At 39.1% G+C, this 22,715-nt stretch overlaps 1 long non-coding RNA gene across 1 annotated transcript; it reads left to right on the top strand.

The window, feature by feature from the left end:
* The first annotated feature begins 58 nt into the window (after nucleotides 1–58).
* LOC120861415 lies at nucleotides 59–16,356 on the top strand. Its single transcript, XR_005720536.1, has 4 exons — nucleotides 59–68; nucleotides 6,649–6,657; nucleotides 9,055–9,060; nucleotides 16,263–16,356. It is a non-coding gene; the product is annotated as an uncharacterized LOC120861415 (long non-coding RNA).
* Nucleotides 16,357–22,715: the final 6,359 nt, after the last annotated feature.

Below are 22,715 nucleotides of genomic sequence, written 5' to 3'. Positions count from 1 at the left end.
ACCCCATGAATCGCAGCACGCCAGGCCTCCCTGTCCATCACCAACTCCCAGAGTTCACCCAAACTCATGTCCATCGAGGTGGTGATGCCATCCAGTCATCTCATCCTCTATCGTCCCCTTCTCCTCCTACCTTCAATCTTTCTGAGCATCAGGGTCTTTTCAAATGAGTCAGTTCTTCGCATCAGGTGGCCAAAGTATGGGAGTTTCAGCTTCAGCATCAGTCCTTCCAGTGAATATTCAGGACTGCTTTCCTTTAGGATGGACTGGTTGGATTTCCTTGCAATCCAAGGGACTCTCAAGAGTCTTCTCCAACACCATAGTTCAAAAGCATCAATTCTTCAGCATCAGCTTTCTTCACAGTCAGACTTTCACATCCATACATGACTACTGGCAAAGCCTAATTTCTTTTTTACTTAAAATTATTTACAATTGTTTATATAGTGTGGAAACTGCAGTAAAAAGTTCTGTCACATTCTCCTACTCCAGGGGATTGTCTTTCACATCCTCTAAGCATATCCAACTTGACTCTGGAGATTTCTGGTCTAGTGAATGGGTGTAAACGTATTTTGGAAAAAAAAGAAACCACTGAAGATTTTTGAGAGACATTAGAGCAATATTTTTGGAAAATTATTTTTTTCTATGATAATTATTCTGTCTATCAAGGATTGAAAGCTTGAGTTTGGAGGTAGAAAGATGAGTTAGGAGGCCAGAGCAATAATCTAAAAATGAGGTAAGGGACTTCCCTGGTGGTCCAGTGGTCTATGCTTCCACTGCAGGCGGTATGGGTTCAATCCCTGGTTGAGGAATAAACATCCCACATGGCATGGCCAGCAACTTAAAAATTAATTTTAAAAAAAGAGACAAAAATGAGGTAACATGAATGAAAATTAGTCGTGTGAAAAGGAAAATAAGAAAGAAGAAACAACAAACTGACTTGATAAAAGAAGAATGAACAGAATTTATAATACACTCATTTATCAGACAGGATTTGAAGGTGTGGGTGGGTCTAGGACATTTGATTAACTGTAATATTTCCTGTGATTACATCATATATCAAATTACCAGACTGCAGACTACATGTCCTCTGGGAAAGGAGAGTGTTAAAGTGCTACAACCACATACTAGAGAAATTACAGCAGTACACATAAACATATGGGATTCAGCTACCTAATTAAAATCCCAGTGAGCCCGCAAAAGCCTAAAAATGTGAGAGTTCAGTGACTGCCTGAAGAAAACAGCAAATTAGACACTCAAAATGGCAACATCTCAGATTTGTTCCAGTTGACGCTACTTATCAAACATTAGCAAATTTTATAACACCAGTTAAAACCAGCTCAACTAGGAATATCCAAAGGCTATATCAAATTTTAGATCTTCGGAGTCATTTGATGTAGAAGATTCTCAAACAGTAAACCAGACCTTTTTCCTTATTGATAGACTGGAGCATTGAATAAGACAGGATAGAAGGAGCAAGAATAACACCTCACATTATTTCAAAATGTCTATATCATTAAACCTTATTTTTAATTTAGTTATTTTATTTTGATTATTTTCAAATCAGTAAATATCCAGGGTTAAATATTAAATGAAAGGCTTCTAATAACAGCCTTGTCCTGCCCCACAACCAGTTTGCCTCCCAATCCTTCTCCTTATAATCATATTTAAATAATTCAGTGATTATACAAAAATCTTTAGAAAACTGTTATTTTTTCATTTAACATCATTAGTCATGATATTTTTGCTTTATGCTATGAGAAATGAATATTTATCTATTGGTTCCATTCCCAGTTCACCTAAACAGCACTATATCTGGTGATATGGTGGAAACATCTTGTGCCAGATTGCAAGAGTCTATTGTTTTAGGAATTTCACAAGCCAACTATTAAACACAACCATTATTAAAAATTTAATTATACAAACTTAAAGTTAAATAAATTATATTTAAAACAAAGGCAATAAATACTTAATTTACACTTCTTGTCACCCTGCTTATTTAATTTATATGCAGAGTACATCATGAGAAACGCTGGACTGGAAGAAGCACAAGCTGGAATCAAGATTGCCGGGAGAAATATCAATAACCTCAGATATGCAGATAACACCACCCTTTTGGCAGAAAGTGAAGAAGAACTAAAGAGCCTCTTGATGAAAATGAAAGAGGAGAGTGAAAAAGTTGGCTTAAAGCTCAACATTCAGAAAACTAAGATCATGCCATCTGGTCCCATCACTTCATGGCAAATAGATGGGGAAACAGTGGAAACAGTGGCTGACTTTATTTTTTGGGCTCCAAAATCACTGCAGATGGTGATTGCAGCCATGAAATTAAAAGACACTTACTCTTTGGAAGGAAAGTTATGACCAACCTAGATAGTATATTAAAAAGCAAAGAAATTACTTTGCCAACAAAGGTCCACATAGTCAGGGCTATGGTTTTTCCAGTAGTCATGTATGGAAGTGAGAGTTGGACTATAAAGAAAGATGAGCGCTGAAGAATTGATGCTTTTGAACTGTGGTGCTGGAGAAGACTCTTGAGAGTCCCTTGGACTGCAAGGAGATCCAATCAGTCCATCCTAAAGGAGATCAATCCTGGGTGTTCATTGGAAGGACTGATGTTGAAGCTGAAACTCCAATACTTTGGCCACCTGATGCAAAGAACTGACTCATTAGAAAAGATTCTAATGCTGGGAAAGATTGGGGGAAGGAGGAGAAGGGGATGACAGAGGCATCACTGACGCAATGGATGTGATTTTGGGTAAACTCCAGAGTTGACAATGGACAGGGAGGCCTGGGGTGCTGTGGTTCATGGGGTCACAAAGAGTTGGACACGACTGAGCGACTGAACTGAATTGAATTATGTTACTTCATTTTACTATTATCTATATTTCTGAGGTCACTCATATCTATTGTATCTGTATGGTAGAAATACTACATAATGGCATGTTACTACACATACCTTCCCAACTCTGCTTAGTGAGGTCACAGTAGTAGCTTGATATTGATTATGGTGGGAGTATTTTACCACATAAATCACAAAATATTCATGGTGGGAGTATTTTACCACATAAGTCAGCAAATGCCATAATCTCAGGTTTGATTTATTGGCTTGATGATTGTCTAGACTTGTTTAGAGTCAGGAAAATAATGGGGAAAAACTTTTATAATTTAGATAAAATGTAGAAGTGTATTATATTTGTACCCATTATGTTGTGAATAGACAAAAATGAGGGTATATTTTTCCATTATTCAAAGAATATTATTCATTTTAGCAAAGAGGTTGTTCATGTCATTGGTAAATCAGTGATGTTCTGACATACGTCTTTATTGTTTCATTTTTTTCTTACTTGTTAGAGTAAAAGAAAACTCAACAACCATTAAAAGAAAACTCAACAACCATTCATATTAAAAGTATGTTCCTTTGTCAGTTGCAACCATATTTGCTATAGTTTAAGAATTCAGGAAAAATCAACAAAACATTACATGAGAATCAATCACTTTATGGAATTTACACAATAGAGTTTTGTATATCTTATCATTATTTGTATATTGTGGGCTACGTATCCTTTGTGCTTAATTGCTCAGTGGTGTCTGCCTCTTTGAGACCACAGACTGTAGCCCACCAGGCTCCACTGTCCATGGGATTTTCCAGGCCAGAATACTGGAGTGGGTTATGGTGTCCTCCTCCAGGGGGTCTTCCCAACCCAGGGATCAAACCTAGGCCTCCTCCGTTGCAGGCAGATTCTTTACGTCTGAGCCACTGGTGAAACCCCTTGTATCTTTTATATAATTTTGGATTTAAGTAAAATTTATAATAAATGTATGTATATAAATACATGCATTTCTGAGAGCCATTTGTTAAGCATTCACTTCGGAGAAGGCAATGGCACCCCACTCCAGTACTCTTGCCTGGAAAATCCCATGGACAGAGGAGCCTGGTAGGCTGCAGTCCATGGGGTCGCTAGGAGTCGGACACGACTGAGCGACTTAGCAGCAGCAGCAGCAGCAGCAGCAGCACATTATTGGTTACATAACTATTTTAAAGTTTATAAACAATATTTATATAATATGATAACATAAAGTTCACCAAAGTGGTAGATATATTTTCTTTCTTGGAGAAATGTCTTTCCTGAAGCTTATTTCTTCTTGTAGAATTTTTATTATAATAATTCTCCATTTTTCTTTCTGAAAGCTCTATCTATCAGTAATGCTATGGAGTCTTTTACAGGTATGGGGGGGAGTAACTCCCTCCTACAGCCCTCTGGCACTTGAGTGCAATTTGATTATTTTCTAGGCTTATGGGACAAGAGCTATCCTGGGACATTACTGACCCTTTTCCCCTAGGATATTGCAATGTAAACTTATGTTCCTTGATATGGGTCTTTTGGATTTATTTTATAAGGTATTCAGTATGGGCTTTAGATCCAGAAACCTGCTTACTTCAGCTCTTATCTTACATATTTGATATATTCCCCCTCATTTGCTCTGTTATCTCTTCCTAGAACACCAATTAGTTTATTGCTCCTTTAAGTCTCTTCTTCTCTACTTTCCATATCTTTGACTTTTTTGCTATACTGTCTGAGAGATACTCTTCTGCTGATATTTTTTCAGCCATTAAATTTTTGCTTTTCAAAAGACTTTCATTGTTCTCTTCTATCTTTTTATTTTATCCTTTTCTTGTTTTATGAAAGTAGTTTCTTTCTTATCTCTATAAGGCATTAGTTTTTTAATCTTTTGAGGTTTTCTGCACTGCTGCAGTTTTCTCTGAAAGTCACTCAGTCTTGTTCGGCTCTTGCCACCCCATGGACTATACAGTTCATGGAATTCTCCACGCCAGAATACTGGAGTGGGTAGCCTTTCCCTTCTCCAGGGGATCGTCCCAACCCAGGGTTCGAACTGAGGTTTCCTGCATTGCAGGCGGATTCTTTACCAGCTGAGCCACAAGGGAAGCCCAAGAATACTGGAGTGGGTAACCTATCCCTTCTCCAGGGGATTGTCCCAACCCAGGAATTGAACCTGGGTCTCCTGCATTGCAGGCAGCTGTTTTCTCTGACTTTATGTTATTTGTTTATCTCTGTCTCTTCTTTCACAAATTAAACTTTGTACATTTTTTTTGCTATTCCTTGGTTGCTGTTCATATTGATATGAGGCACAAATACATTAAAAATGGTTGGGAGTTCTGTGTATGTTAACAGTGTTTAATCAATGGATTTCGCTTTGCCATAACTACATACAAGAAGATGTCCAAGAGAATACTCTGGGGGAAATTCCAAGATCAGCATGTGGAAATCAATGACAGTTGAATTTCTTCAAAGAAACTTCCTACAGGGAAAAGGCACCTTTGGTCAGTGCTGTGCAATCAATCTCTTTTAGGCCCTCCATTACACCTCCACTCCCCTCTTTATCTGGCATCGCTGAGTCTAAAGCCTTTGTGAAATTCTATGGGGCAAATCAAATTTCTATGATTGTCTTCTGAAAACATTCAGTAGTAAAATTCCACCTCTTAGTTTTACTGATTATTTCTATTCCATCCACTTTCTGATTCCAGAATTACATTAAAATCTTCCTGGTTTCCAGCAATGGCAGAAAATGTTGTTCAGGCCATCCTCCTACTGAAAATGACTAAAATTACCAGATCAAATATTTGTTCAGTATTATTTAGAGCAGCAAAGAAATCACAAGTTATTAAGCAATTTTGAGGCCAAATTGAAAGGAATGCAGACACTCCAGAGATAAACCAGCACAGAAGCAGAATTGCCGTGATGGCGTTGACCACCAATGGGAATAAACTCAAGTCCCAGGGCCCACACACTGTGAAGTTTCTAATAAAGAAGCTCTCCTCAGTAAACTAGGGTTCCAAAGGACTGCAACTTCAGAAAATACTGAAGTGTTATCATCTGGATGAATCGAGGAACCCAGAGCCATGCACATGGCTGAGCCAGTCCCAGACTGGTATTCACTGCTGCCTGACAGAAACAATGCAAAGCTTCTCTGGAGGTGGCAAATGGGATAAATAAAAAGAAACTCAGACCAATATATTCCATAGTGAAAAAGCAGAACCTCAAAGATCATAATAATTTTAAACATCTTTAAAGAATCCAGAGATAAGAAGGAGACTAAAATGAGCAGTAGATGGTCAATTATCTTCACAAAAGCAACAGTGGAAGCCAGAAGATGGTGGAGTAATATCTTTAACATGCTAAAAGCAAATATTTGCCAATTTGAGGTCTACTACATGACTGAAGCGACTTAGCAGCAGCAGCAGCAGCAGCAGTAACTGTTCAAGAATATAGGCATAATAAAGATACTCTCAGAAAAACAAAAACAGGATACTTTACCACAAAAAGATCTTCAATTACAAAAAAAAACACCCTCTAAAGGGTGTGGTTTGAGCATAAGGAAAATATTCCTAGATAGAAGGCTAAAGAAGACAAAAGAAACAAAGAGCACAGTAAATGGTAAGTATGTAGATAAAGCTAAATAAACATTTTCTCTATGATACAATAATAGCAGTATCCTGTGGGTTAATTAGTTTTTGACGACAGTACCACATAACAGAAGCGAGGTATGTGAGGTGAAGGCGTCCTAAGGACCTTGTATTGTCCAAAAAAAGGATAAAGATATTGGTTAACTTTAGACTCTGATGAATTAAAGATTCATGTTGTAATTTCTAAGGAAACCACAAAAGAAACACAGTGTAGGATTTCCAAATGCAATTAAGGTAGAAATCAATAATAGAAGTAACTAGAAAATATGTTTAAAAGTTAAGAAATAAACTTCTGAATTTTGCATTTGTCAAAGAAGAAATCATAGTAGAAACTAGAACTACAGTATAGTGCAATATCAGACCCTTTGCTCTTGGAAGGGCTAGCTGTTTACCCACAGAAGGGTAGATCCCTATATCAAATTAATAATGTAGGAATTCTCCCACTAGATAATGGCCTCTATCTCACTCTCTTTGACATTGCAGGTATAAGAATTTTTATTGATTACTTTCATTTCAGAGAAGTCTCTAGAAGAAAAGGGGGTGAACACATGTTGCAGTCAGCCATGAGTAACCAAAATTCCACTAAGCTGTTTAAGCAGGTATAAGATATAACACAATATGATGTACTATTTCTCACTCTTTTTCTCTAAGCTTTAAAAATTTTCCCATTTAAACATCAGTTCTGCTGCTGCTGCTGCTGCTGCTGTGCTAAGTCGCTTCAGTTGTGTCCGATTCTGTGCGACCCCATAGACGGCAGCCCACCAGGCTCCCCCGTCCCTGGGATTCTCTAGGCAAGAACACTGGAGTGGGTTGCCATTTCCTTCTCCAATACATGAAAGTGAAAAGTCAAAGTGAAGTTGCTCAGTCATGTCCGACTCTTAGCGACCCCATGGACTGCAGCCTACCAGGCTCCTCCGTCCATGGGATTTTCCAGGCAAGAGTACTGGAGTGGGGTGCCATTGCCTTCTCCAAAACATCAGTTCTAGCTACATTTTTATTTTCAAGTACAGGACAGGTTCATTCACAAGCTGTATATTTTCCTGAGAATTTTCACTATTTTGAAAGAACCTTGCTGCTACTGCTGCTGCTAAGTCGCTTCAGTTGTGTCCGACTCTGTGCGACCCCATAGACGGCAGCCCATCAGGCTCCCCATCCCTGGGATTCTCCAGGTAAGAATACTGGAGTGGGTTGCCATTATAAGGATAAAATTCCACTTATTTTCATATATTTATACTTAAAACATTTTTATAAGCACCCTTAATGCACTTTCATAAAAAACTTCTTCCTATTAACTCAGGTAATGAAAACCAGCAGGAGGAGAAGGGCACGACAAAGGATGAGATGTCTGGATGGCATCACCGACTAGATGGACGTGAGTTTAAGTGATCTCCGGGAGTTGGTGATGGACAGGGAGGCCTGGTGTGCTGCAGTTCATGGAGTCGCAGAGTCGGGTACGACTTGGCGACTGAACTGATCTGAATGAAAACCAGCGGGTGTCCACCTCCTGATTTTTTTCTCTTATCCAATTGAAGTGAAGCAATATTTATCATGCGTTAGAGAAGAGATGCACAGAAAATGGTCACAAAATTCGCAAATTTTTAACATCATATGTATGTGTGTGTGTGTGTGTGTGTGTGTTGACCCATTTTGTGTTCAAGGGAGGAAATTTTGAGCCAGGTTTATTATCTGAAACATAAAACAATCTTAACAATAATAACAAAACAGACAAAAACAAACTACCACTGGATATCATCTCAAACATAGTGACAAACCATAGAAACTGAACAGTATATTTTGCTTTCCCAAATATGTATGAGTTAATCTGCATACCAAATAAAGGACTAGTTTGGTCCATTAACAGAGTCTGGCTTAAATACTTTTCAAATGGAAAATTATTATCCACAATGAGAAAATAATATTTTGTTCATATCTTTAAAAATATTTCAGAGAAAAATGTAATTCCCAGAAGCAGACAACTTGCTAAACAATCATTTGTAGGAGTTTGCTCACCTTGCATATTAATAATAGCACTCTATTTTCAGCAACTCAGTTCACTATATTTTTATTTACTTGAGAAAAAATCTGTACTACACTGCCCTGGTGGTCCAGTGGGCAACTAAGCCAGTGCACCACAGCTACTGACCCAGGCTCTAGAGCTTGAGACCACAACTACTGAGTCCAAAAGCTTCAGCTAGTGAGGCCCATTCGCCCTAGATCCTGTGCTCTGCAACAAGAAAAAGCACTGCAATTAGAAGTCCATGCACTGCAACTAGAGAGTAGCCCCAGCAGCAACGAAGACCCAGTAAAACCAAAAATAAATAAATAATCTGCTTTAAAAATCTTTATTACTAAAACAGTTTGTGGTAATAAAAAACAACTGTTAAGAGAAAGCATGCTATACTGCAAATATTCCTCACTTTGAAAGAATGTAGTCGAAGATTAGAATCAGACTAACTGTTTATAGTGAAGAAACATGAGGTCAGATTCTGCATCAACAAATTTCAAGCTAGCAGTATGTCTTGCGGGCTTCCCTGGTAGCTCAGTTGGTAAACAATCCACTTGCAATGTTGGAGACCCTGGTTTGATTCCTCGGTTGGGAAGATCCACTGGAGAAGGGATAGGCTATCTCCTCCAGCATTCTTGGGCTTCCCTCGTGGTTCAGCTGGTAAAGAATCCACCTGCAGTGTGCAAGACTTGGGTTCAGTCCCTGGGTTAGTGGGTTGAGAAGATCCCTTGGAGAATGGAACGGCTATCCACTCCAGTATTCTGGCCTGGAGAATTCCAAGAGTCGCAAAGAGCTGGACACAACTGAGCAACTTTCACTTTCAGTATGTCTTGCTGTTCTTATCGCTACCTCTATCTTAGATACTCAGATCAGCCTTTTTATATTTTGGTTGCTTTTTTTTTTTTTTTCAGTTAAACACATGGATTTGGCCTGCTAATAAAGTATGCTTGTTAATTTTGGTTTTAGAAAGATATGGAATATCCTTTATGATATTTCTATCTAGAATACCATAAAAAATAAATGAAAAAAACTTTCAAATGATATCTCAAAGCTAACAGAGCATGCACTTTTAATTATACACTGAAATGTGTAACAGGTTTAATTTTTCAAAAGTAGTACTATATCTCTTTGGGTTCAAGCCCTGAGTTGGGAAGATTCCCTGGAGAAGGGAATGGCAACCCACTCCAGTATTCTGCTCTGGAGAATTCTATGGACAGTCCATGGACAGTCCACAGGTCACAAAGAGTTGGACACAACTATGTGACTTTCACTCACTATATCTCTTTAGATGCCAACCCAGCAATTTCTCTTTGTATAAATTGTGCTACCTATCTACCAATAACTCAGGGAATCTCACTCCATAAATTAAGAGATATTGTTACTTATTTTAATCATCTGTGGTGTCTAGTGGCTCTCTATTAATGTACCAGTTCACTGCAATCAAAGATAGAAAGGGAAGAGAGTCCAGCTGAAAGTGTACAGGGAAGCTGGGCAGAATCGAATTTAATTATCAAGGCTGAAATAATTCTAGGACTCCACCTGCCATAAGGAGTGTATCCTGGGATCTTTAATGACCAAAGTGGTCAGGATTTCAGTCTTACAGCCCATCCAATTAATTGCCAAGCACATCTTCTGCTATACCATTAGGTGACAGGGCAGGAGAATCCACTCTGCTAATTAAGAACTTAGGGCCTCCTGTTAGTTTCCCAGATGACTTTTCAGGGTATGTGTATATGGTCATGTAAACATACACTCGGTAAGAGATACTTCTATCATAGACAGTGAACAGGAGAGACTTCAGACATCTCTTCTCCACGTTATTAGGACTATGTAATCTCTATAGCACAAGTCAGACAAGATTTAAGATGCTGGACTCTTTGGCAGTTCCCAGGAGCCAACCCTATCTCTTCATTATGATCAAGTGTAGAATGTATAAATTGCCTTGCATAGCTCTACATGCCCTCTAGAGGTATGTACCCTTATTCTTTATAGCAGGTCTCATTTCAGGACATTAATATACTCTTAAAAGTGAAAGTGGAGGGTAAAAATTCTCTTATTCTTACATTAAAATGTAACTCTAACTTTCTCAAATTTCCTCTCTTTGAAGGAAGCATAAAAAGTGAAGTCAGGAATATTTTTCTCAAGTTGAAATTAGGAAAGCCTCTTCAAATAGCCTAGCCCAGTGGTTCCAGACATCACTCCATTGATCAGTTGCATCTCTGAGTCACTTTTGAAATTTACTAAAAATAGAGATTTCAAAGTCCCACTCCAGAACCACTGAATCAGACTGACCAACCATGGAAGCCAGGTACTTGAGTTTTCAACCAGCTGGTGAGATCAATCTACTTTTTGAAAATCATTGGACTCTGACTTTCTTTGGAGGCAAAATAACAAAGGTCATTGTGTGATTTTCTTTGGGGGCAAAATAACAAAGTCCATTGAGTGAAAGAAGAGAGTGAAAAGTTGGTTTAAAACTCAACATTCAAAAAACTAAGATCATGGCATCCAGTCCCATCACTTCATGGCAAATAGATTGGGAAACAATGGAAACAGACTTGTTTTTTTCTTGGCTCCAAAATCACTGCAGATGGTGACTACATCCATGAAATTTAAAAGACGCTTCCTCCTTGGAAGAAAAGCTATGACCAACCTAAACAGATATTTAAAAGCAGAGACATTACTTGGCCGTCAAAGGTCCATCTAGTCAAAGCTATGGTTTTTCCAGTAGTCATGTATGGATGTAAGAGTTGGACCATAAAGAAAGCTGAGCACCAAAGAACTGATGCTTTTGAACTGTGGTGTTGGAGAAGACTCTTGAGAGTCCCTTGGACTGCAAGGAGATCCAACCAGTCCATCCTAAAGGAAATCAGTCCTGAATATTCATTGGAAGGACTGATGTTGAAGCTGAAGCTCCAACACTTTGGCCACCTGATGTGAAGAATTGACTCATTGGAAAAGATCCTGATGCTGGGAAAGATTGAAGGTGGGAGGAGAAGGGGATGACAGAGGATGAGATGGTTGGATGGCGTCACTGACTCAATACACATGAGTTTGAGTAAGCTCTGGGAGTTGGTGATGGACAGGGAAGCCTGGTGTGCTGCAGTCCATGGGGCGGCAAAGTCAGACACGACTGAGCGACTGAACTGACTGATTGTGTGAATTTGCAAAGAAAACCTTCTTTATCCATCACACACAGTATTCACATCTTTCTCCCTTTTCTGTGCTTATTTTCTTTCTTTCAAACCCCTTGTATTGCTTATATTTTAGATCCCATCATTTCAGTTATCAAGTTTAATTTCTTTTTTCTCAGGAAGCATTGTATAAAATTACTTTGGGATCTTATTAAAGTTGATGCTAATTAACCCAAGCATATTTATTTTCACACTCAGATAATATGAGTAATCCATGAGAGACATTGAACTTTAGACACGAGAGAAGTTAAAACGCCTATGACGCAAATAAAGGCATTAGAAAAAGATTATTGGACAATTTAAAACTAACGGAATACTACTTTTTCCTGTTAGTATAGCTGATGTTCCAACATAATCGTTTGTTTTTAATTAGTGGGAAAGGAGATGTTTGAAGACATTGCAAAAAACTGGTACCATGGCAGCTAGAGTGGAACAAAGACAGCAAAAACTTCCTAATGCAACTGAAATTTTATTTATCTGTAAAATGAGATGGTTTGTAGTGCAGGATCTCTTAACTCCCTTCTCACTCTAAACTCTCAGCAATCCATGAATGTTCATAATCCTTGAATGACATCCTTAGAAATTTAACAAGAAAATGAATATGTAAAATTATCAAAGTCACATGTTACTCTTAGACCTGGAAGAAAGAGGTGGCTTTACTAGAGGAACCTAGGAAATATTTTTAGGCCAAATGGAGTGGCCTATAGTCCAGGTTTACTCAGTACTGAGAGATTAACCACACACAGGATTTTAGTGCTAAAACCTGGACAGTCATAGCCAAACCACAATGGTTGGTCATTCTAGAGCCAAAGATTGAGCTCATGAGATATAAATAAAAGATGTTTACCTTGTAAATGTAATTAAGCTTTTGACACATTGAGAGGTGAAAATGGAGCTCCCCAGATTTTAGACAGGTGGCTGGGATATGACAAGTGATTTTTAATCATCTGAGGTGTCCCAACCATGATTGAAATAAAAATAGCATTTGAGCATAAAAGGACCCAAGGTATGATCTGAATAAAAAGCAACAGAGCACTTGGGAAGGAATGTGGGTAACACCTTTATCAGAGAGGGGTATGGGGATTATATTGAACATAGCACTGATTATACATAGCACTTCAAATTGGGGAGGCCATCAGGAAGTGAATTATTTAGTAGGAATCTAGTGCCTCCCAGTTACAAAAGCCTACAAATGAAACAATTGACTTTTCACGGGGGTATGTGCTTAGCAATTGTACCTATTTACCTCACTTCCTAGCCTGTATTTCTGACCCTCAGATATACAGGGTCATAGATTTAGGCAAGCTCCATGTATTTAGGCAAGAATAAGGATTCATCCAGAGAACTTACAAAGAGATGGATTCTTAACATTAAGGAATTATTTCATTTTGCCCTAGAGTTGATACAAAAACTCCATGAGGTTAAAAATGTGTTTGGGGAGAAAGGATCCTGGGAATATGATGGAATAGGAAGTGCCAGGAATCTGCCTTCTCACAGACAACAATCACACTAGCAGAATCTGTCTGATTTAACTATTTTGGAACTCCAGAGTCTACTGAAGGCTTGCAACTTTCAGGAGAAGACTTGGGCAATAAATTGCAGTCCTATTGATATTAGTCAATTTCAGCTCTTACCACAGGAAATGAAAGACAAAAGAACTATAAAGTATATACAGAAAACAACAGAATGATGGTAGTCCTTCCTTATGTAAATGGATTAAATTCTCCCATCAAAAGACAGAGATTGACAGTATGGGAAAAAATACCATGATCCAACTTCATGCTTTCTACAAGAGACTCACTTTATATTCAAAGACAGTAACAGATGGAAAGTGAAAGGATGGAAAAAGATATTCCATGCAACTAGTAACCAAAAGAGAGCAGAATATAGCTATACTAGTTTATATCAGACAAAATAGACTTTATATCAAAATAAGTTTTTAACGGGTATAGAGTTTCAGTTTTGCAAGATGAAGAGAGTTCTGAAAGTGGATGGTGGTGATGGTTGTACAACAATATGTAGGTACTTAATAACACTGAACTGGACACTTAAAAATGCTTATGATAACAAATTATATATTATATGTATTTTACCAGATAAAAAACAATTTTAAGGGGAAAAAAAGAATGCATGTATTGATATAATCTCCTAATTCAGAAAAGGTCACATGGTAATCATGTTTGCAGAGACATAAGATAACCCCCATTATGATTTATGAAAACACAGTAAAGAAAATATTTAATAGTAATAGCATGCTTGTCTCCATATCCAATGAGCTCTTTTCAACCCATTTCCTGACTGACTTCTCAGCTACATTTAATACAGTTTATCACTTTCTCTTTCTATGTGATCAAAATATTAGATATCTAAACATAAAAGATTTCTAAATCTAATTGTGTAGTAGTATCCTGAGGAGCCTATTGAAGCCTGAGGCAAAAAGGAAAACTCAATAATTCTGATCTTGTCTTTATTTAAAAGTTTGATGTTTTATCATGACTTTTTACATTAACTTGGTTTTCTCCAAACACTGCATTAAAACATTATCTATCATAATCACTGGGATTTCTGGTACCCTCTTAAATCCTGTGTCCTGAGGTAAGTCCAGCCTTGAAAGGACTCTTCCTATCACTTCTGTGATATCACTGTTTACTAGTTTTTCCCCTTGCTTTCTGGCCCCTCCTGCTGGATCTTTTTTTGCAACTCTTCCTCTGTCACTTCAAGGCCAATGCTCTTCAGGATTCTAAAGTTTTCTTACTTTTCTCTACACATATTGTCTGGGTTATCTCAGTTACTTCTACATTCTATTGCTTGTCAAACTATTTCCCCTTCACTTTACCCTCCAGCCTACTAGGAAAGTGAAAGTGAAAGTGAAGCCGCTCAGTCGTGTCCGATTCTTCGAGACCCCGTGGACTGTAGCCCACCAGGCTCCTCTGTCCATGGGATTCTCCAGGCAAGAATACGGGAGTGGATTGCCATTTCCTTCTCCAGGGGAATCTTCCCAACCCAGGGATCGAACTCGGGTCTCCCGCATTGCAGGCAGACGCTTTAACCTCTGAGCTACCAGGGACTAGGAGCCACACTATATCGATAATTTAATCTTAATCTAACCCCAATCCTCTGATCTTGTAGATCATTCAATTTCTGCTCCCATGATACATTTCTGGAGACATACTTCCACTTCCAATGAAGTACTTCCTCTTGCCAAAATTTAAATTTCTGTGCTCTTCAAAACCCTCTCCCCACCTCCACCATGCCTACCTCATATCCTAGAATACAGGACAGAAAAGAAAGAAATAGAAACCCTCCAGAACCCTCCATTTTATCCTTCCCTCCACTTCACCCTCCAACTGTTCAGCTCTGCCAAAGTCTCTTTCAGCTTTACAACTTCATGCACACTGTCTTCTCTATCTGGCATATTCCCTTACTTGCTAGTAAATTTGTACTTTGCCTTCAAGCCTCATCCTGCATATCCCTTCTAGAGAGACCTCTGCCCTCTAGATTACATTAGTTCCCCTGTTATGTGTGTCTAGAGAGCTCTGTACCTTCTCTTTCTTATTCCTTTCTATATATTATCGTAACTACTCATCCCATTTCCTTTGTTCCTCACTAGACCATAAACTCCATAAGGGTGAAAGCCACGATCATCTTGTTCATTGTATATACAGCTTTAGCACACTGCTGAACATTTATCAGCAACTCAGTAAGTAATTATATAAGGAAAGGAGGGTAGTCAGAGAGAATCACGCAGCATCTAAGCATAACCAGCGCAATCAATAAGCAACAGAGCATGTCAGCAAAAGGCAGTAGACACAAAGATCACAGAATCCAGCCACTATTAGGAAAAACCTAAGTAGAAACTCCCCGGTTTTTTTTTCTAATCCTATACACATCTTTTCTGCTAAACAGCCAGGACTCCTTACCCTAGTGAAAGAAAGTAAAGTCGCTCAATCATGTCTCTTTGACTCTTTGCGACCCCACGGACTGTAGTCTACCAGGCTCCTCTGTCCATGAGATTTTCCAGGCAAGAGTACTGGGGTGGGTTGCTATTTCCTTCTCCAGGGGCTCTTCCCAACCCAAGGGATCGAACCCTGTCTCCTGTATTGCAGGCAGACGCTTTACTGTCTGAGCCACCAGGAAAGCCCCCTTACCCTAGTACTACCTGTATAATAGGCACAGTGCAGTCCATTTCTTGGCTTGGCTGACCTAGGACTTCTGAAATCTTGGCAGACTTCTGCATGGCCATCTGGCCTTTAGAATCCGCCCCCCGACACTCACTTCAGCTTTTCTGTGATCAAATGCTCTGTCCATTGATCTTTTCCAAGATGTAGTGTTTTACTTGCTGTTTGCTGGCTCTTGCATCTCACTGGAGAGTAGTACAGAATGGCTTCACACAGCAGTAAGGAAGAGATTCAAGCTGGATAGTTCACAAAAGCTCACTGTGAAGCTTAGAACTGCTTCTCAACCTAGTTAGGTTTATAATGTTCTCCCAAAAAGATTATATACAGTGTGCTCATATTATACCATTTGTGAAACTGACACATATGATTTTACTGATCAACAATTTGAAACAAGTCCAACTGTATAGAAAACTACTGGATACAAACTGTTATGTAAATCTGAGATTCTTCTGCCAACTTTTCAGATTTAAATAAACATTTTTATTAAACTCAAAAAAAAAATCCAACTGTATAGATTAAAAAAAAAAAAAAAAACCTCAGTTGCTTACCTTTTAGCCTGTTCATTGAAAACTGATAAGAGTATAGCTAAAACAAAAGTCAAAAGAGGCAAGCTAGAAATGTAGAACTTGGCTCTGGGGGGTACTTCACCGAAGACTGTACAGGAGAAGAAAGAAACTTTTCTTATTCTGGGAGAATGACAAGTGTCACATGAGCTGGACATAAGCACAAGATACCCAGCTTCTTACAACCCCCGGAAAAGTGCTAAATAAATAAACAACAAAAAAACACAGAATAAAGAGCTTCATTAACGTCACTGTGTGTGGTTAATATTCCCTATTAACATGTGGAAATTTGTCAGAAGACACTCAGAGCTCCCCCTGACCACATATCCTTATATGAACACTAAGGGCTGAGACTCATACAGCTGATAAACTTCACTAACAAATGAGCATCATCTATAAAAGCACTGCAGCCTTAAATGTTTTAAAGTGGTACATACAGTTGAATGTGAATTCTCCTTGCAAGCACTTTCTTCTATATCACAACAACACGAACCCTATTTTTAAGGTGATGCCCCAAATAGACACTGCTTAATGTTTGGAAAAAGATCTTATATGTGCTACCCCACTGCAGCTCTTTACAATACATATGAGTACGTTGCCAGTCTATTTTTCCTGGGGTCTTTCCCTCTGAACATCAATATTTAAGCCACAGGAATTTTGATGCCAGCAGGAGGAAACACCACGATAGTCTGACTGCTTCCCAAACAGCAAAGGATAAAGCTCCTTTGCAGCAGAGTCCTGCTTTTTACTACTGTTTGCCTCACTCCTGGCTTTTCTTACAATACCATATCCTCATATTTTTCTTCCAATTAGAAATTCATAAGGGAAATCTGTATGCCAAGAGATATACTGAGGAATACATTTTAGATCTTTTCCCCACAGAGGACAGAGTTACCAGCCCTCTGAGATTTTTTTTGAAATTCTAGCTGACATTTTGGTGCCAACAACAACTGCTGGTTAAATCATCTAATCAGCCAGGATGAGGCCTTTTGTTCCCCTGCTTTTGTGACTTCATTTTTTTTTTTTTTTGAACATTTAAAGTTGCCAACAATTCCAAATGGTGTCTCATTATTTCTTTCCAATTTGTTTCCATGAGAAGATAAAAACTGTTGTATCTAGAACAAATTATACGAGGATGCATAAATGACCCACCATAAAGTCTTTACAGATATCCTCCTACAAGTTTGAAAAGGAATTTTTTATACCAAGTCACAAAAGGGAAAAATGCATCTCCACCCTCCTTATTACCTATATTCATTATCAACAGTTACAGCAATGATTTATTGAGTACCCACCAGTATCACAAGACGAACTCTGGGAGTTTAACTTAGTAAAGCTAGACCTATGCAGTTTACCAATTCAGAACAAGGTCAGACATTTGCTTACAGAAACAAAAAGGGTTTTCTCTTCTTAACCATTTTTGATTTAAATCTTATTTTTTTTAAAGTAAAGACAGGGAAGAGGTTAAAATGCAAAGCTGTTATTTTTCCTTACATAACTTTCTGACTTACAATAGGTCAAGCATTGGTGCTCAGGTTTATAGCCAGGAGAGGTTATGAAACAGGTGCAGGTATCTGTAAAAAGAAAAATAACAATTACTTGATAAATCTCAAATGATATAAATTTTTCTTTGAGAGTATGATACCTCATGACACCTAAATCCATATAAGAATCTCTTACACGGATTCATTTCTTCTCTTTTTGTCCCCCTTTCAGGTTCTGTTTTTGGCATTCTATTTTTATATTTCTACACTCATTGCTGAGGTAATATGATGTGCAAATTTCCATTAATTGGCAAAATGCTGAAAAAAATTGAAGATTTAGTCCTAGAAAATATATAGAAAATTTACCACAATAAATCTCTATAAGAACTTATATAAGGTTATCTATTCCTAATCTCTCACTAAGATTTGAAACACATAAATACAAATATTTATTTTTAAATGCTTGTCAAAATGAAAAAGTCCCTATAAGAAGATGTACAAAAATAGAATCCTATTAAGATACAGAACAATAGAAATCCATTGGAATTCATTAACCATAGGATTTGATTCTCTTAAAAAAAATTTCATACTTAAAATAAATTTTAACATAGAATTTGTGACCAGATTTTCCTTACTTGGCAGACTGCCAGTTTCTGTTTACACACATGATCTCCTCTCTTGCCCCTTAATGAAAATCTTTATATTGCTTCACTGCGTAGTTCTACATATGGTCTACATATGGTTCTCAAAGATTTAATAGTTATTGTACAAATGCAATAAAATTTTTTCATGTTATTTTAGATGTTATAATAGGCGTTCTCACACTTGGGAAAGTCTTCACATAATGCATGCAGTTTTGGAAAGTAGGTACAAAATTAATGTTATGAGCCATAGACATGCAGTGTTTCCCAGAGCTCAGAGCTCTTTATTTTCTGTCCCTGTGAAAGAAATTAAATTCCCACAGAGTAAAGAAAATATGAACCCAGACCGACTGTGAAAGGACCATGACCCATTGCTGATTACTTGAGATTTGGGGACTTAACCAATACATGTACCCTCAGCTCATCCTCAGGGTTAGTGCATCGTTGTTTAAAGTATATACACAATGAACAGCCTTCCTTGTGTACAAGTGTCTAGTACTATATCCTCCACTGTCTCTGACTATAATCACTACAGTCACTGTTTTGTCTTAGCAGAGCTTCCCAGGTGGTGCTAGTGATAAAGAACCTGACTGCCAATGCAGGAGACAACAAATGCAGGTTCAATTCCTGGGTTGGGAGGATCCCCAGGAGAAGGAAATGGCAACCCACTCCAGTATTCTTGCCTGGAGAATCCCATGGAAAGAGGAGCCTGATGAGTATAGTCCATAGGGTTGTGGAGTAGGACATGACCGAAATGACTTAACATACCCAGAGCCACTTGAAATAACCAATCTCTGAGTAACCTCTACAAATCATTTGAGACTTGGGAAAAAAGAACCACTCTGAAGAGGTTCCCATTCTACCTTTAGCCTTAGCATTTTTCCCAGAAAAGAATAAACCATGTCTTTTTCAATAGCATCTGTGTATATTTAACTGAATGATACCCCAAGGAGCAGTGATACAACACAGGAGTTAGGAGCATGAAGACAGTCACTAAAATCCCTTAAGCCACAAATTAAATTAAAGTTGCTTAGTCCCGTCTGACTCTCTGTGACCCCATGGACTATCCAGTCCAGAATCCTGGAGTGGGTAGCCTTTCCCTTCTCCAGGGGATCTTCCCAACCCAGGGATCGAACCCAGATCTCCCATATTGTAGGAGGATTCTTTTACCAGCTGAGCCACCAGGGAAGCCCAAGAATACTGGGGTGAGTAGCCTATCCCTTCTTCAGTGGATCTTCCTGACCCATGAATTGAACCGGGGTCTCCTGCATTGAAGGCAGATGCAAGCTACAAGGTGTTCCCCTTAATCTTGATGGCCTGTCCAGACAGCCTGTCCAGATGGCCTGTTAGTGACTGAACAACAACTATAATGATTAGAATTAGAAAGTGATAATGAAATTTTAAGTGGTAGTAAGACAAAGGTCCATCCAGTCAAAGTGATGGTTTTTCCAGTAGTCACATATGGATGTGAGAGTTGTACTGTAAAGAAAGCTGAGCACCGAAGAACTGATGCTTTTGAACTGCAGTGTTGGAGAAGATTCTTGAGAGTCCCTTGGACCCCAAGGAGATCAAACCAGTCAATCCTAAAGGAAATCAGTCCTGGATATTCATTGGAAGGACTGATGCTGAAGCTGAAGCTCCAATACTCTGGCCACCTGATGTGAAGAACCGACTCAATGGAAAGGACCTTGATGCTGGGAAAGACTGAAGGCAGGAGAAGGGGACAATCGAGATGGTTGGATGACATCACTGACTTGATGGACATGAGTTTGAGTAAGCTCTGGGAGTTGGTGATGGACAGGGAAGCCTGGCGTGCTGCAGTCCATGGGGTCACAGAGTTGGACGTGACTGAGTGACTGAACTGAACTGAAGACAAAATGTGGAAGAGTGGGAAAGAAAGGAGCATCTTTTTTCAAAGTAGCTCATTGTCCTATCAACTAAGAAATGGATATATCCAGTTGTGCTATATTCTCAAATGTAATCTTTATAGTAGTTAAAACAAATTAATTATATCTAATGTAGCAACATGGGGGAAAACTCTGAAAAACTTAAGCTTGAATGAAGAAATCAAGTTGGAATGTGTTATGTACTGAATAATACTATACATTGAATTTTTAAACCCATAATATAACATTATGTATTGATATGGACACATACATGTAAATGAAACACATAAAACTTTGATGGGAAGCAGAAAAAATCTACTTTGGGAATAGTTACGTCTGGGCAACTTAGGGAACTGTGGGCTAGGGAGTAAGTGGAAGACTTTATACCTGCTTTGCTGCATTTATTTTAAAATGTTTGAAACAAAGATGGCAAAATGTAAATATTTGTTAAGTGTTAAGAGATGGTTACATGGTATCTGTTATATTCATTTCTATAAATTCCTGAATATGTGAAAGTTTTTTATTTCAATGTAATTTTCTGAATGTTTGAAATAGTTTACCATCTCAACTGCACAACTGACGTGGGAAAAGTTGTGAGAAATAGACACTTATGTATTGTGAGGTAGGGAAAGTACTGACAATCTCTTTTATGAGGAAAGAGAAATAAGGCCATGGGAAAGAGACTGACCAGCCATTGGTAAATGCAAGGAACATGGAGCAGTTTGGTGGCTATTCTGAGCAGACAGTTTGGGGAGGGGGAAGATGTCAAAGTCATGGTGAGATAGAGCTTGGGAGGAGAGAGGGGGCTGAGAGGATATAGTGTCCTATGGCAGGGGGAGCCATATGTAAATGAAATGTTTGAAACTGAATGAGAACTGAATGCAAATGCTGGGCTGGAGCCAAGACTCAGACACATCCCAGTTAGAGAGAACAAGAGGACAGCTGCTGCTGCTGCTGCTGCTGCTGCTGAGTCGCTTCGGTCGTGTCCGACTCTGTGCAACCCCTTAGACGGCAGCCCATCAGGCCCCCCGTCCCTGGGATTCTCCAGGCAAGAACACTGGAGTGGGTTGCCATTTCCTTCTCCAGTGCGTGAGAGTGAAAAGTGAAAGTGAAGTTGCTCAGTCCTGTCCGACTCCCAGCGACCCCATGGACTGCAGCCTATCAGGCTCCTCCGCCCATGCAATTCTCCAGGCAAGAGTACTGGAGTGGGGTGCCATTGCCTTCTCCGAAGAGGACATCTACCACGCTTATTCCCTTCTTCAGACACAGAATTTACTGAAATAAACTTGAGACTGTGGATCCTCCTGGGCAAATAGTTAAATCCTGACCCCAGTTACATTTCACACATATACAGCTGTGTCTGTTTAACTGAGGGAAACTCAAGTAAAATCAGAAACAACAAGAGACAACAGAATATTTATCAAAGGGAGCTAAGTGCCTGGTGCAGTAAATTTAGCAAAGGACCCGAGGGGAGGGCAGAGAATTTAGCAGCTCACAGCAGAACCCAAGAGCACCCAGGTGTTCTAGCAACATGTTGGAGCCCTGTACATATGAATTAACATCTGGCTCACAACTGAGAAACTTTAAGGCACAAGCCTCTGCACCATTCCCCAAACTGAAGAAAAAAAAAAAAAAAAAGACAGTTTTTCATTCTCCAAAACAAAACTGGTGAAGCTATTAGCAAGGATCCCAAATGAGAAGGTGTTGGTGGCCGCAAAGTCCCAACTTACCAGGCTCAAAGGCAGCTGCAACATCAGAGTTCCAACCAGATTAGTTCCAGGTGGAAGTTCTGGCTGCAGCAGGAGCAGTGCCATTCAAGTCAGGGGACAGCACTGTTTATCTAACTCACCATGCTTTAAGGCTAACCAAGCCTATTCTAGAACCCTTTGTCTTCACCGTTCACATAGAGCAAGGAAGCATTCTTTCTCTCACTGCAAATAATGCTCCATTGGCTGCGGTGTCTGAGATGAGAACCACACCAAGACAGTGATGGCAGCGCTGTGACAGGCTGGCACCAGTGAGGCAGCGCCCAAAGCCTTTCGCTGGGCTCTGCAGCTCTACTGCAGTAGCAACAGCAAAGTCCCAGCTTTGGCAGCAGTGGTTTTCAGTATAGGAAGGCTCAGAAGGGAGCTCTGGCTGGGCTCAGCATGGATAAAGGAAAAGCATCTTGTCAGGGAGTTTCCGCAATTGCATGGAAGAGGGGAACGCCACACTAACCGTGATGGGTAGGTGAGGCCTAGAGGAATTGAGACATGAAGGCTTCTGTGCTCTCAGGGTGGGAAAAGC

The sequence above is a fragment of the Oryx dammah genome, unplaced genomic scaffold, assembly GCF_014754425.2.
Source record: "Oryx dammah isolate SB20612 unplaced genomic scaffold, SCBI_Odam_1.1 HiC_scaffold_3, whole genome shotgun sequence".
NCBI classification, from domain to species: Eukaryota; Metazoa; Chordata; class Mammalia; order Artiodactyla; family Bovidae; genus Oryx; species Oryx dammah.
This window is presented reverse-complemented; position numbering and strand designations above follow the sequence as displayed.